Raw genomic sequence first — 14,477 nt, 5'->3', positions numbered from 1 at the left:
AAATTAACTGCAAGGCTAAAGAATCATGGGGAGAAAGCCATGAGTTCCGTGCTTTGCTTTCTCCTCCTTTGGAATTACGCTGCTCTCCTTGGTATTGAAACTGTACTCCTTGGTAGGTGAACTTGATCCTGGCTGGGCTTCTTGTTGATCTTCTCGGGGAGGGGCCTGTTGTAGTGATTCTCAAGTGTCTTTGCCCCGGGCGGAGTTGCACCGCCCTTACCAGGCGCCGGGCTGAGTAATCCGCTCGGGTTTGCTTTTGGGAGCATTTGTTCCCTGAGCGCTTTCCGTAGAGTTCCGGAGGGCGGGAATGAAGATGGCGGCCTCTCAGTCTCCGGCCCGGAGGAGCCGAAGCCCGGGGCCCCACTCCTCAGTGCGCCCTCAGAGAACAGCGCCAATTTACTCCCGTCACCCTGCCTCCGGCCGCGCTCCGAGCTGACCGAGCCTGCGACCGGTTCAAGGTAACCCCGAGCTTAGAGCTTACTCCTCGGCTCTGTCTCTGTAGCCGGCTTCCCTGTTCTAAAACTTGTAAGCTCTGCGACACTCAGACACCCTTGATCCTTCTGTGACCCTGCGGGACCTGAGGCCACACTGACCCTGCGTGGGCTTCACCCCGGTTAAGCCTCTGGAGCGATGTCCCTCAGCGGAACAGACTTTTAAAAGTCCCGATTTTGTGCTCCGTTGCTCCGCCGCTTGCCGGGAGCCGGCCCCTCCCCCCGCGGTCTATCTTCCCGTCGCTTTGGATTCACTTCTCCGCCAGTCCTACCTTTCAGAAAGTGGTTGATTTTCTGTTTCTAGAATTGCTGTTCTTCTTCTCTTCGATCTCCCGTTGGATTTGTAGGTGTTTGCAATCTTTAGATAAGCTATCTAGCTGATCTCCCGCTACCTGAAGTAGTCTCAGCCTGCTACTTCTCCGCCATCTTGACCGACTATTTCAGGTTTTCTACATAGAGTGTAAGGTCATCTGCAAATAGTAAAAGTTTGACTTCTTCCTTGACAATTTGGATTGCTTTTATTTCTTTTTTGTTGTCTGATTACTGAGGTTAGAACCTCAATAATATGTTAAGTAACAGTGGTGAGAGTGGACATCCCTGTCAGGCTCCTGACCTTAGGGGAAAATCTCTAAGCTTTTCCCCATTGAGAATGATATTTGCTATGGGTTTTTTGTATACGGCTTATTATATTAAGGTGTTTTCCCTCTATCCCTATACTGTGGAGAGTTTTAATCAAGAAAGGATGTTGTACTTTGTCAAATGCTTTTTCTGCATCAATTGAGAGGATCATATGGTTCTTGTCTTTTCTTTTATTAATGTGATGTAACACATTGATTGATTTGTGAATGTTGAACCACCTTGTAGCCCAGGAATAAATCCCACTTGGTCGTGGTAAATAATATTTCTAATGTACTGTTAGATCCTATTGGCTAGTATCTTGGTAAGAATTTTTGCATCCATGTTCATCAGGGATAGTGGTCTATAATTCTCCTTTATGATAGGGTCTTTGGTTTTGGGATCAAGGTAAAGCTGGCCTCACAGAACAAGTTTGGAAGTTTTCCTTCCATTTCTATTTTTTGAACTAGCTCCAGAAGAATAGGTATTAGTTGTTCTTTAAGTGTTTGGTAGAACTCACCTGGGAAGCCATCGGGGCCTGGGCTCTTGTTTGTTGAGAGATGTTTGATTACTGTTTCAATTTCCTTGCTGGTCATGGGTCTAGTCAGGTTTTCTATTTCTCCTTATTCCAGTTTTAGTAGTTTATGCATCTCTAGGAATGCATCCGTTTCTTCCAGAATGCCTAATTTGTTGACATACAGTTTCTCATAATGTGTTCTTATAATTGTTTGTATTTCTTTGGTCTTGGTTCCTATCTTTCCTCTTTCATTCATGGTTTTATTTATTTGAGTCCTTTTTTGTTTTGGTAAGTCTGGCTAGAGGTTTATCAATCTTATTCGTTCAAAGAAGCAGCTCCTGGTTTCATTGATCTGTTCTACTTTTTTGTTTTGTTTTGATTTCTATATCATTTATTTCTGCTTTATTATTTCTCTTCTGCTGGATGTAGACTTTATTTGCTGTTTGTTTTCCAATTCCTTTAGGTGTAAGGTTATGCTGTGTATTTGAGACTTTTCTTGCTTCTTGAGGAAGGCTTGTATTGCTATATAATTCCCTCTTAGGACTGTCTTTGGTTCATCCCAAAGGGTTTGAACAGTGTTTCATTTTCATTTGCTTTCATGTACTTTTTGTTGTTGTTGTTGTTAATTCTTCTTTAATTTCCTGGTTGACCCATTCATTCTTTAATAAGATATCCTTTAAGCGCCATGTTATTTGTGGTCCTTTGAAATTCCTTCCTATGGTTGACTTCATATTTCATAGCTTCTTAAGGAAGACCTGTATTGCTGTATTCTGCTCTCTTATGCCTGCTTTTGCTGCATCCCCAAAGTTTTGGCTTTTGGTTTTTATTTTCATTTGCTTCCATGTATTTTTAAATTTCTTCCTTAACTTCCTGGCTGACTCATTCATTCTTTAGTAAGATGTTCTTTAACCTCCTAGTATTTGTGGTCTTTCTGAACTTTTCTTGTGGCTGATGTCAAGTTTCATAGCATTGTGGTTGGAAAATATGCATGGTAGATCTCAATCTTCTTATACTTCTTGATTTGTGACCCAGCATGTGGTCTATTCTGGAGAATGTTCCATGTGCACTCAAGAATGTGTATTCTGCTGCTTAGCATGAAATGTTATGAATATACCTGTTAAGTCTATCTGGCTCATTGTGTCATTCAAAGCCATTATTTCATATTGATTATCTGCTTAGATGAACTGTCCATTAATGTAAGTAGGGGGTTTAAGTCCCCTACTATTATTTTACTATTATCAATGAGTTTCTTTATGGTTGTTATTGTTTTATATATTTGGGCATTCCCAACTTGGGGCATAAATATTTAAAATTGTTGTATCCTGTTGGATAGACCTCTTTTTTTTCTTCTTTTTTTATTATGTTCAGTTAGCCACTGTATAATACCTAATTAGGTTTTGATGTAGTGTTCGATGATTCATTAGGTAAATATAACACCCAGTGCTCATCATAGCACATGCTCTCCTCAATACCCATCACACTGTTACCCCCTTCCCCCAGCATCCTCCCTTCTTAATCCTTCAAATTGTTTCCCTGGTCTCTCATGGTTCATCTTTCTCTCTGATTTCTCACCCTTTGGATTTCCCTCCCTTCCTACAGTCCTCCGTGCTATTATTTATGTTCCATATATGAGTGAAACCATAAAAAATTGTCTTTCTCTGCTTGACTTAACATATTCCCCTCCAGTTCCATCCATGTCGATGCAAATGGTATGTATTCATTTTTTTCTGATGGCTGAATTATTTTCCATTGTATTTATGTACCACATCTTCTCTATCCACTCATCTGTTGAAGGGCATCTTGGCCCTTTCCACAGTTTGGCTATTTTAGACATTGCTACTCTGAGCAGTGGGATGCATGTGCCCCTTCTTTTCACTACATCTGTATCTTTGGCATAAATACTTAGTAGTGCAGTTGCTGGGTCATAGGGTAGCTATCTTCTAAATATCTTGAGGAACCTCCATACTCTTTTCCAGAGTGGCTGTACCAGCTTGCATTCCCACCAACAGTGTAAGAGGGGTCCCCTTTCTCCACATCCTTGCCAACACTTGTTGTTTCCTGTTTTGTTTATTTTTGCCATTCTAACTTGTATAAAGTGGTATCTCATTGGGGTTTTGATTTGTATTTCTCTGATGGCTAGTGAGGTTGAGCATTTTTTCATGTGTCTGTTAGCCATTTGTATGTCTTCTTTGGAGAAGTGTCTGTTCATGTCTTCTGCCCATTTTTTGGCTGGGTTATTAGTTTTTGAGTGTTGAGTTTGAGAAGTTCTTTATATATCTTGGATACTAGCCCTTTATCTGTAATGTCATTTGCAAATATCTTCTCCCATTTTGTAGGTTGTCTCTTAGTTTTGTTGACTGTTTTCTTTGTTGTGCAGAACCTTTTAATCTTGATGAAATCCCAAAAGTTCATTTTTACTTTTGTTTCACTTGCCTTTGGAGATGTGTCTTAAAGTAAGTTATTGTGGCTGATGTCAATAGACCCCCCTTTTTATGATATATGACCTTCATCTCTTGTTATAGTCTTTAGTTTAAAATCTAGTTTGTCTGATGTAATTATTGCTTTCTTTTGATGTCCGTTGACATGAAAAAAATTTCTCTGTCCCCTCACTTTCAATCTGGGGGTATCTTTAAGTCTAAAATGATTTTCTTATAGGCAGTATATAGATGGGTCTTGTTCTTGTGTGTGTGTGTGTGTGTGTGTGTGTTTAAGTCCATTCAGACAAATAATTAAATAAATAAATCCATTCGGACACCCTATGTCTTTGATTGGAACACTTAGTCCATTTAAAGTCAGAGTAACTGTTGATAGATACTGATTAATGCCATTTTATTACTTGTCTTATCACTGTTTTGGGAGATTTCCTCTGTTCCTTTCCAGTCTTTGTCACTTTTGGTCTTTTTTCCCCACTCGTGGAGTCCCTTAAATATTTCTTGCAAGGCTGGTTTAGTGGTCACTAACTCCTTTTGTTTTCGTTTGCCTGGGAAACTATCTCTCTTTCTATTCTAAAGGATAGTCTTGCTGGATAGAGTATTCTTGGCTGCAGATTTTTCCCATTCACCAAATGGAATATATCATGCCACTTTCTTCTTGCCTACAACGTTTCTTTGGAAATATATGCTGCTAACATTATTTGTCTTCCTTTGTTAGTTAGGGGCTTCTATTGTCTTGATGTTTTTAGGATTTTTTCCTTATGTCTATATTTTGAAAATTTAACTATAATATGTTTTGATGTTGACCTGCTTTTGTTGATTTTGATGGGAGTTCTCTGTGCCTTCTGGATTTGGATATCTGTTTCTTTCTCCAGATTAGGGAAATTTTCAGTTATAATTTCCTCAAATGAAACTTCTGCCCCTTTCTTTTCTCTTCTTTCTCTGGGATTCCTATGATATGAATATTACTGTGCTTTATGGAGTCACCAAGTTCCCTAAGTCTACATTTGTGATCTAATGTTTTACTTTCCCTATTCTCTTCAGCTTCATTATTGTCCATAATTTTATCTTCTATATTACTTATTTGTTCCTCTCCTTCTCCCATCTTTGTGATCATTACATTCAATTGGTTTCAAATCTTGGTTATTGATTTTTTCATTGCTGCCTGACTGGTTTTTAGGTCTTTTATCTCTGGAGTAAGAGATTCCTTGGTGTCTTCAATGCTTTTCTCAAGCAAGCCCAGTTAGTATCCTTATGAATGTTGCTTTAAATTCTGGATCAGGCATATTACTTATATCTTTTCAATTAGATCCGGCCATGATCTTTACTTGTTCTTTCTTTTGGGATGAATTGCTCCATCCTGGCATTTTGTCTAGGTTTCTGTCTTCTTCTCTGTATTAGGAAAGCCTGTTATGTTTCCTGCTCCTGAGAGTAATGATGTAATTAATGTAATTATGTAATTATGAAGAAGAGGTCATAATGTCCTGGGCCTGGCACTTCAGGAAGTGTCTCTGGTGTATGCTTCATGTACTCTTCCTCTGTGTTCTGGCTGCTCTATCCCTCAGGTAGGTCTTTTGCAGGGTTTCTCCTTGACTACAGTGGGGAATGTTTGGAGCTTGACCAGAGTGTGATGAATTTTAACTAGGTAAGCTCCAGTCTGCTTGTTAAAAAAGATCTGATGTTATTTCCAGTATAGTTGAAGATTTGCAGAATTCTATGGTCAGTAGACATGGTGCATGCAAGGGTTTGTGCTGGTCTTCTGGGGAAGGGGCCCACTGTGCTGGTTTTCAGGCACACTTGCCAAAGAAAAGCAACACCAGCAGAGCACAGTGGGTTGGGGCTTGGTGTAAGTGGTTTATACCACCACTGTTGGCACTGTGCTCTTTACTGAAATTAGTTTATGCTGAGGAGCAGGGGAGAAAAATGGCATCAGTTCCCAACCTGATCCCTGGAGAGGGGAGTTGTAGCTCACTGCTGTCAGAGAAGCTCTCCCAAAAGAGCAAATAATTTCCCTGTGCATTATAGGCATTTCTCAGATCATTGTTTTCACACTGCCTGTGTCCAGGTTGCTTGTCTGCTTGGAGTAGTGTAGAGCACTTTGGGCTCTATCCCAGCTATGTTGGCTGAGTTTTAAAACTCCAAACTTTAGGGACCTGCTGTGGCAGGGACCTGCATTCATCTTCTGGGGCGCGGTCTTACTGTGCTGTGATTGATGCGAGTTTGAACCAGAAGGGAGATTGCACCAGAGTGCAGGGGCACAGAGTTTGGAGTAAGGCACTACAAAGAGCCAATGTCCAGGTTAGCTGCCCTTAGCAGGTGTCTCTGCACCTATGCTGAGGGGTAGAGGAGGGAAATGGCACCCATTGGCTCCTTTTTCCCTGGAGAGGTAATGCCATTTCTTTCAGATGTACTCCAAGAAGCGGGAACCATCTCTCTCAGTATGTCTCTGGTGATCCACAGACTGGGCCATTTCCAACCCCCACCCCCACACATTACCTGCTTGCTCTCTTTACAGGAGCACTGCAGAGCCCTCAGGGCTTTGTACCTGTCATGCCAGAGCCCTCTAAAACTTCAGTTTTATGAGCTTAGATGGTTACAAATACTAACAAAAATCAGCCCTTCTCATTTTCACTGTCAATGGCTTTGGGGAAGTTTTTGTTTGTTTGTTTGTTTGTGTGGCATTTTGTTGTTGTTGTTGTGGTGGTGGTGGTGGGGTTTGTGTGTGTGTATGTGTGTGTGTTTAATGATTCTCTGTGCACTCTGCTCTCTCTCATCTCTCTCCAAGACCAGGGCTCCCTCCTCTCCACAGCACCAGCAATCCATTTCTTTTCTAAACCATACCTCTGCACTTCCTACCTTTATGATGTGGCTTCTTCTCTTCCCCTAGTTGTGCAGTTTGTTCTGTCAGTACTCAGATTGATTTCATGTGTATTCAGAATAATTTGATTTTCATCTACCTGTGTTCAAGGGATAAGGGAAGCATAGGATCCTCCTATTACTATGCCATCTTACCTCCTCTCTTTATTTACTTTTTTGCCCACAAAAGTCACACTTCTCTGCATCTACTGGGAAGATACACTTCCAAAAATACAAAATAACATATGAACAAAGTTACTTATTGCAGTTTTAATTGTAATAACAAATTATTAATATCACAAAGATCCATCAGTGGGAGATTGGTTCAATGGACTATGGTATAATTTCACAACAGAATTCTGTGCAGCTATGAAAAAAAAATGGAAAAAAAATCTAAAATCTTATATGTAGATTTTCATGTCATCTTGTCAAGTGAAAAAGATACAAGGAGTAGAGTGTATAATTTGTGCAACCGATTTTGGTAAAAAAAAAACTGATTTTGGTAAAAAAAAAAAAGGGAAGAATATCTATCTATCTATCTATCTATCTATCATTTATCTAATTTATAATTGCTTATTTCTCAAAGTGAAACACAGGAAGGAAAAACCAGAATCTAAATCAGGACCAACTGGAAAATGTTACCTAAAAAATGTTGATAAGAATGAGTGGAAAGGATGAGAATGAGAGCCTGAATTCTCTTTAGTTCTGCTGTAATAAGATATATGCACTCCAAAATATGACTGTTATCCACAGGGCTTGTGGGAAATATGGGGTTAGAGGCACAACACTCAAAAACTTCATCAGTGATGAATTTAAAAAGGTAGGAATCCAATTAAAGTGGTAGCACAGTTATACACATGTGAAATGGTTAAGAAATACCTAAATATTATAATAAACGTGGGACCGTACGTAAAACAGACCTAAAATTTGCTGGTAGAAGTGAGCATCGCAACTCTTCTTCGAGGAAAGTTGTAACCCCTGATGTGGCTGTGTGTGGTTCATAACATGCAGTGAGCTGAGAGAGCTGGTCGATGTTTTCAGCGTGTGTATATGCATTTGTTCATTCTTATTCAATCTGGGTCAAATGGGTGAGGTTTTATGGTGATGATATTGTGCATAAGCAAAGACAAAATTTGCATTATACTCATATATGTAAATAGTGCTGGAACAAATTAGTGTTCCCCAAAACAAGCATTATGCAATTTTCATTGATGAATGTTACATATTAATATATAAAATTGTATCAAAAATGTTGAAAAGCACTCTTAAAATGTAATACAAAGAGACAAATGCATATGTATCTCACAGTGATAGCATAACCATGTGGAGAAAAGCATTATTTTGGGCAATATATGGAGGAAACTGCTCTGACTGCACATTCTTACTCTACAAAAAGTATCTTAAAAATTACTTATGGGATTCTTATGGATTTTTAATTATATAAATGTTGGTAATGCAATTTTGAGACTCTTCTGTATGTATTCTAAAATACAGCAAAACAACCAATGTATTGATATTAGAATTTTTCAATGTAGGGAGAAGAATATATGAATTTAAAGGGACATGAGAGAGAAAACCCTTTCTGATTTTGATTTTGAATTGGAAATATGAATGAAATCTTAAGCTTGTTAAACCATATATTTCATAATAATTATTTTTTCTTCACAAAGAAGGCCTAAAAGAATATCTTAGTGGCAATTAGCACACTGGTTACCTGGACATTGGTTTCTAATGCAAAATTTCTCATGGAAAGAAGCAGGGCTTTCAGAGAAATGGATGACTTCTGGCCCTAGACAGGAAAGCACACAGTGAGACTGAGGTATCTTGTACCAGAAAGAAGGTAATAAAAAAAAAAAAAAGACACAAGACCCACATGCAAGGGGCCCCCTCTTGACAAATTGACCATCTGAGCAGCAGAAAAGAATAATGACAGTAACTGTTATGCACTCAACAACAAAGAAAAATCCATTACTCCAAGTGCACAAAGTATAAACCATGAAGGCTAAGCTCATAAATGAGCTTATCAAACCTAAAAGCTTCTGTATAACAAAAGACACCATAAAGAAGTGAAACGACAAGCTTCAAAGAGGATGCTATTTGCTTTATGCACAACTGATATGATTGGAGTCCAAAATATATTTTTTAAAGTACAGATATTAATGGAATAAAGAAAACAACACAATAGTGACCTTAGTTATGAATAAGTAGTTCAGAGATGAGAAAGCACAAATGGCCCATAAACATGTAAAAAGATTCCGTAGCATTAAGGAGTGAAGTGCAAACTAAAGCCTTAAGGACTTGCTGTCTCCTATTGACCAGACCTGCAAAGTGAGAGTCTGATAGTACAGAGTGTTTTTGAGGATGTGGAACAATGATACCCCTCCCTTGTTGCTCATGGGAGTTCAAATGGGTTCAGTTTTGGAAAATTTACATTACCTACCGAGGCTGATGACACATTCCTTATGATTCAGCAAAGTTCCTGATGCACAAGATTGATCATGGCAACATTGTTTATTGAAGCAAAAAATGGAAAAGGCCAATATTTTTTCAATACTAGAATACATCAATCATTTTTTATGTCCATATAGTATGGAGTAAGAATAAAATGAAATAACTGGATCTATAGGATCAACATATTTGAATCTTGTTAATTGACTGGTGAGTGAAAGCAGCAAGAAAAATACACAGTTAAGTCAATTTCAATAAAGCTTAGGAAGAGACCATTAAATAATACATTATATTGAGGTTGCATATGTAGATAATAAAAGAATAAAACTATATTGAAAAATCAAGAAAATTATAAACACAAACTTAAAATAGTTATCTCTGGAAAGAGACAAGGAAATGGAACTGGGCAGGAACTTAAAAAGAGACTGGAGAAGTCATGGTGAGATATCTATATCTATATGACAAATATGTACATGTGTACATGTATGTGTATGCATTTCTTAGGCTAGATAGTGAATATATGTGTCCTTCTTGTAGACCAAGTGGAACTATGAATTTTAATTTTTATTTTACTAGAGAAAAAGCCACTATAATGATTTGCAATTAAGATAAGGGAATAGGAGGGAAGCATGTGTGGCTCAGTCAGTTAAGCAGATCTTTTTGATTCCAATCATGATCCCGGGATCCTTGGATCAAACCCTGCCTTGGGCTCCCTGTTCAGCGTGGAGTCTTTTTCTTTTTCTCCTTCTGCCCCTCCCAGTGTTCATGCTCTCGAATGCTCTCTTTTTCTCAAATAAATAAATGAAATCTTTATATATATTTTTAATTTTAAAAAAGATAATAGACCAGCAAACAAAAAGTTGTGGTTGATCTTGGTAGAATGTCTGTACTGGTCACTTTCAACTTTCAATATGTTTTATTGTTTGTTATATTTTTTAAAAAGCCCTGAGAACAATTATTTATTAATTTCTTGATCTTGATACTTTTTTCAAAAGATTTTATTTACTGGGCGCCTGGGTGGCTCAGAAGGTGCCCTCTGCCTTCGGCTCAGGTCATGATCCCAGAGTCCTGGGATCGAGTCCCACATCGGGCTCTCTGCTCAGCAGGGAGCCTGCTTCTCCATCTCTCTCTGCCTGCCTCTCTGCCTACTTGTAATCTCTGTCTGTCAAATAAATAAATAAATAAATAAATCTTTAAAAAAAAAAAGATTTTATTTACTTATTTATTTGACAGAGAAAGACACAGCGAGAGAGGTAACAGAGCAGAGGGAGTGGGAGAGGGAGAAGCAGGCTCCCTGCGGAGGAGGGAGCCTGATGTGGGACTCGACCCGAGGACCCCAGGATTGCAACAGGAGCTGAAGGTAGACACTTAATGACTGAGCCACCCAGGTGCCCCTTGACCTTGATACTTTTTAAAATATATTTTGTTTTTAATTAATCTCCACACCCAATGTAGGGCTCAAATTTCACAACCCTGAGATCAAGAGTCCCACACTCTACTGACTGAGCCAGCCAGGCAGGCTAATCTTGATACTTTTTGATATAGAAATACCATGGCAATTTTCTTTCTAGTTATAATTAGTCATATCCTTTCTAGTCGTAATCAGAAATACTGAAAACTAAGATGGAGAGTCATCTCTAGTCCTTAGAAAGCCTTGTAGGTACTTAAGGAAAAAAGTAGCAGCTTTATTACTTAAAAATAAATTACTTTGGGGGCACCTGGATAGCTCAGTCCGTTAAGTGCCTGACCATTGATTTTGGTGTAGGTCATGATCTCAGGGTCTAGGGATCGAGCCCCATGTCGACTTTCCACTCAACGGGGAGTCTCCTTGAGATTCTCCCCCTCTCCCTCTGCACACACACTGTCTCTCTCAAATAAATTAAAAAAAAAAATCTAAAAAACAATGTGTTGACACTTAACTGTCAGGAGGTTAAATTTGCCATACATGTATCCTTCTAATTTTTCAAAGTTTTATTAAAGTATAATTGATACACAAAAAATTGCACACTCTTAATGTATGCATCATGATGAATTTGGGCACATCCATACACTCATGATACCACCATCACAATCAAGACACTAAACATGACTATTAGTTCCAAAAATTTCCCTGTGTTATGTGTGCGTACGTGTATGTGTGTGGGCATGTGTGTGTTTGTGGTAAAAACACTAAACATGAGATCTATGTTGGTAACATAATTTCATGCACACAATCTGCTCTTTTTAACTACAGGCACTGTGTTGTACAGCAGATCTTTAGAATTTATTCATCTTGCATAACTGAAACTGTATACCCATTGAACAAGTCCCTATTTCCCCCTCCTGCTGTGACAGGCAATCACCATTCCATTCTTTGACTCTGATTTTGACTACTTTAGATACCACATATAACTGGAATCATGCAGTATTTGTCTTTCATGACTAACTTATTTCACTCAGCATAATGTCTTGTAGGTCCATCCATGTTGTTGCAAATGGCAGGATTTTCTTCTTTTTTTAAATATTTTATTTATTTATTTGACAGAGAAAGAGAGAGAAAGAGAGAGAGAACAAGCAAGGGGGAGGGTCAGAGGGAGAGGAAGAAGCAGACTCCCTGCTGAGCAGGGAGCCCTACTTTGGGACTCAATTCCAGAGTCCTGAGATCATGACTTGAGCCAAAGGCAGACACTCAACCTACTGAGCCACCCAGGTACCCCTGGATTTCCTTCTTTTTTAAGACTAAATAATATTGTCTGTATATACTACATTTTCTTTATCCATTTATTGCACATGAACATTTGGGTTGTTTCCATATCTTGGCTAGTGTGAATAACGTGGCAATGAACATGCAGATCAAAACCACAATGAGATATCACCTCATACCTGTTAAGATGGCTATTACAAAAAAAAGAAAAGATAACAAGTGTTACTAGCTTAAAAAGACAGTAACACCTCCATGTTCATAGGTAAATCCTGTGAATTCTCACTAAGAGGATAATCTTTTTATTATTTATTTCTTTTCTTTTTATTTTATTCATATGAGAAGATGGATATTAGCTGAACCTAAAATTACTGGTGATCATTAATCATAATACATGGTAATAATTTTATAATTTATGTAAATCAAGCTATCCCATGCTACACCTTAAACCTATGTAATGATGTATGTAAATTATTTCTCGATAAAACAGAGTAAAAATTTTAAAAAGAATGGCCCTCATCAGTATCATCAGTATCAACTAAATATATTCTTCACAATGAATCTCAGTCTCAGATTGTCATCCCTTTTTACCTGTAGATAAGTGGTTTTTATCAGAGCCTTTCCAATATCCTTGGCTTGGAAAGTTGGCTCTGTACCGGTATCTGTGACTTAAAATTCGCAGACCCTTTCAGAGAAACAGATGGTATCCTTCCATTAATTTTCTAAGTACCAAGACGGGTGCTAACACTAGTTCCTCCATTATTAGCCTTTACATTGTATCACAGCATGATTTCTGATGAGGGCTTTTTGAATCCACATTCACTAATGTTCTCAGCATGAAATTGGGAATATATTTTTTCTTTGTGTCAGATTCAATGCTTCCCAAACTTTCTCCAGGCCAATTTTTAGGTGTTATTTTATGGCAAAATAGAGATAAGAGGTTCAAAAAATGTAGGTCACCTGTCAATCATGCACCTTACAACACAGCTAATTTCTTTGATTATAGATTTGGGGTCCATTTCAGGGAGGAGTAGCAAAATCTGAAAAAGTTTCAAGGTTATACAGTGCATTTGAAATGGATACTTTATATTTTTTTTGTTTAGCCAACCAGATTTTTCCCATTTCAAAAATGTGAGCTATGAGACACAAAACTTGAATGAGTTTCAGATTTGAGACATAAGTTTGTCTGGAGCTGAGTCCAAATTGGACACTGGAGCAAGCCACAGCCACATGATAATCAAACTTATTTGAAATCAGAAAGGAGCTCTTTCAAAAAAGTACTAACCTACAAATTCTAAAATAGAACAGACAGAAAAAAAGTACATTATGACCTAGTGAGAAAAAAAGACAGAGAAAAAGAGAAATTTGCACACTGATTTTTGCAATTCCTGGAACACACTTGGTTGCATTTTTTATGATGGATTTCATGAAATTTTTCTGTATCTTGATAACCAGTACTCCCCCTTGCCTAGAACCTCTTTCAATGTTCTGTTCATTGAAACCAAATGATCTCTGTCTTTGAAATGGGTCTCCCTTGTCTTTCCCCCTCAACTCATCTAGTCAGCACCACCAAGCTAAGCTTCTAAATACCTGAATTTAATATTTCTTCTGTCCATTATACTGTTGCCTCTGTCTTTAGAGATTAGAACCAGAGAACGTTAGCACAGGACAGGACCTTTCTGTTACTTACTTCACTCCTCTCATCTTGCAAAAGTGGAAATAAACCCCTAGGACTAGCATGATACAATGTCAGTGACAAATGACAATGACATAGGTAGAATGTTTCAATCCTAGAATTGTTTATCAACCATATGATTATCTCATTTTTTCTTGGATTTTTTTCTGAAAAGCTAGTGTGTAGAACAGTCCCTTCCTCACAGTCCTTTGGCCGTCAGCAGCAGCCCCTGATCACGTAGATCACACCTTTGTCTGAGTTGCCTCGGTGAGTTGGAATCTCCCTGAGAGCCATCATCCTATTTGGGACGCTGCTAGCTGTCGCTTCTAAGCTGATGCTTTGCTGGAGATGGTGCTGCTCTTAAAGCATTTGCTTTGTTGTTTTATTCCATTATCTCCATGTGTGCTTATCTCCTGCTCTGCTTCACCACACTACACAGCTTTGGTTTGGTATGTGCTATTGTCATTTCCGTCCATCACACAACCAGACCAGGAAGAATGAAGCATATCAGTTTGACTGATCTTACTGTTTATGTCCCTACATGATCAGTGAGGATGGCTCAACTTTGTTATTTAAGATCTTTTCTGGAGATTTGGATTTAGTAAATAGTGAACAGAGGGTCCAAATATCTTTACTCTAGAGTCATCTATATTTGAAAAGAAATATAGCACCAGCGGGAAACAGGTTCTGAGTTGCAATGAATATCCAGAGACCAGAGCATCCTGCCATCAATGTCCCAGCCTGTCTCACCTTCTGATGGAAT

The sequence above is a fragment of the Enhydra lutris genome, unplaced genomic scaffold (assembly GCF_002288905.1).
Source record: "Enhydra lutris kenyoni isolate GAN:26980312 unplaced genomic scaffold, ASM228890v2 scaffoldscaffold3, whole genome shotgun sequence".
NCBI lineage: Eukaryota > Metazoa > Chordata > Mammalia > Carnivora > Mustelidae > Enhydra > Enhydra lutris.
This window is presented reverse-complemented; position numbering follows the sequence as displayed.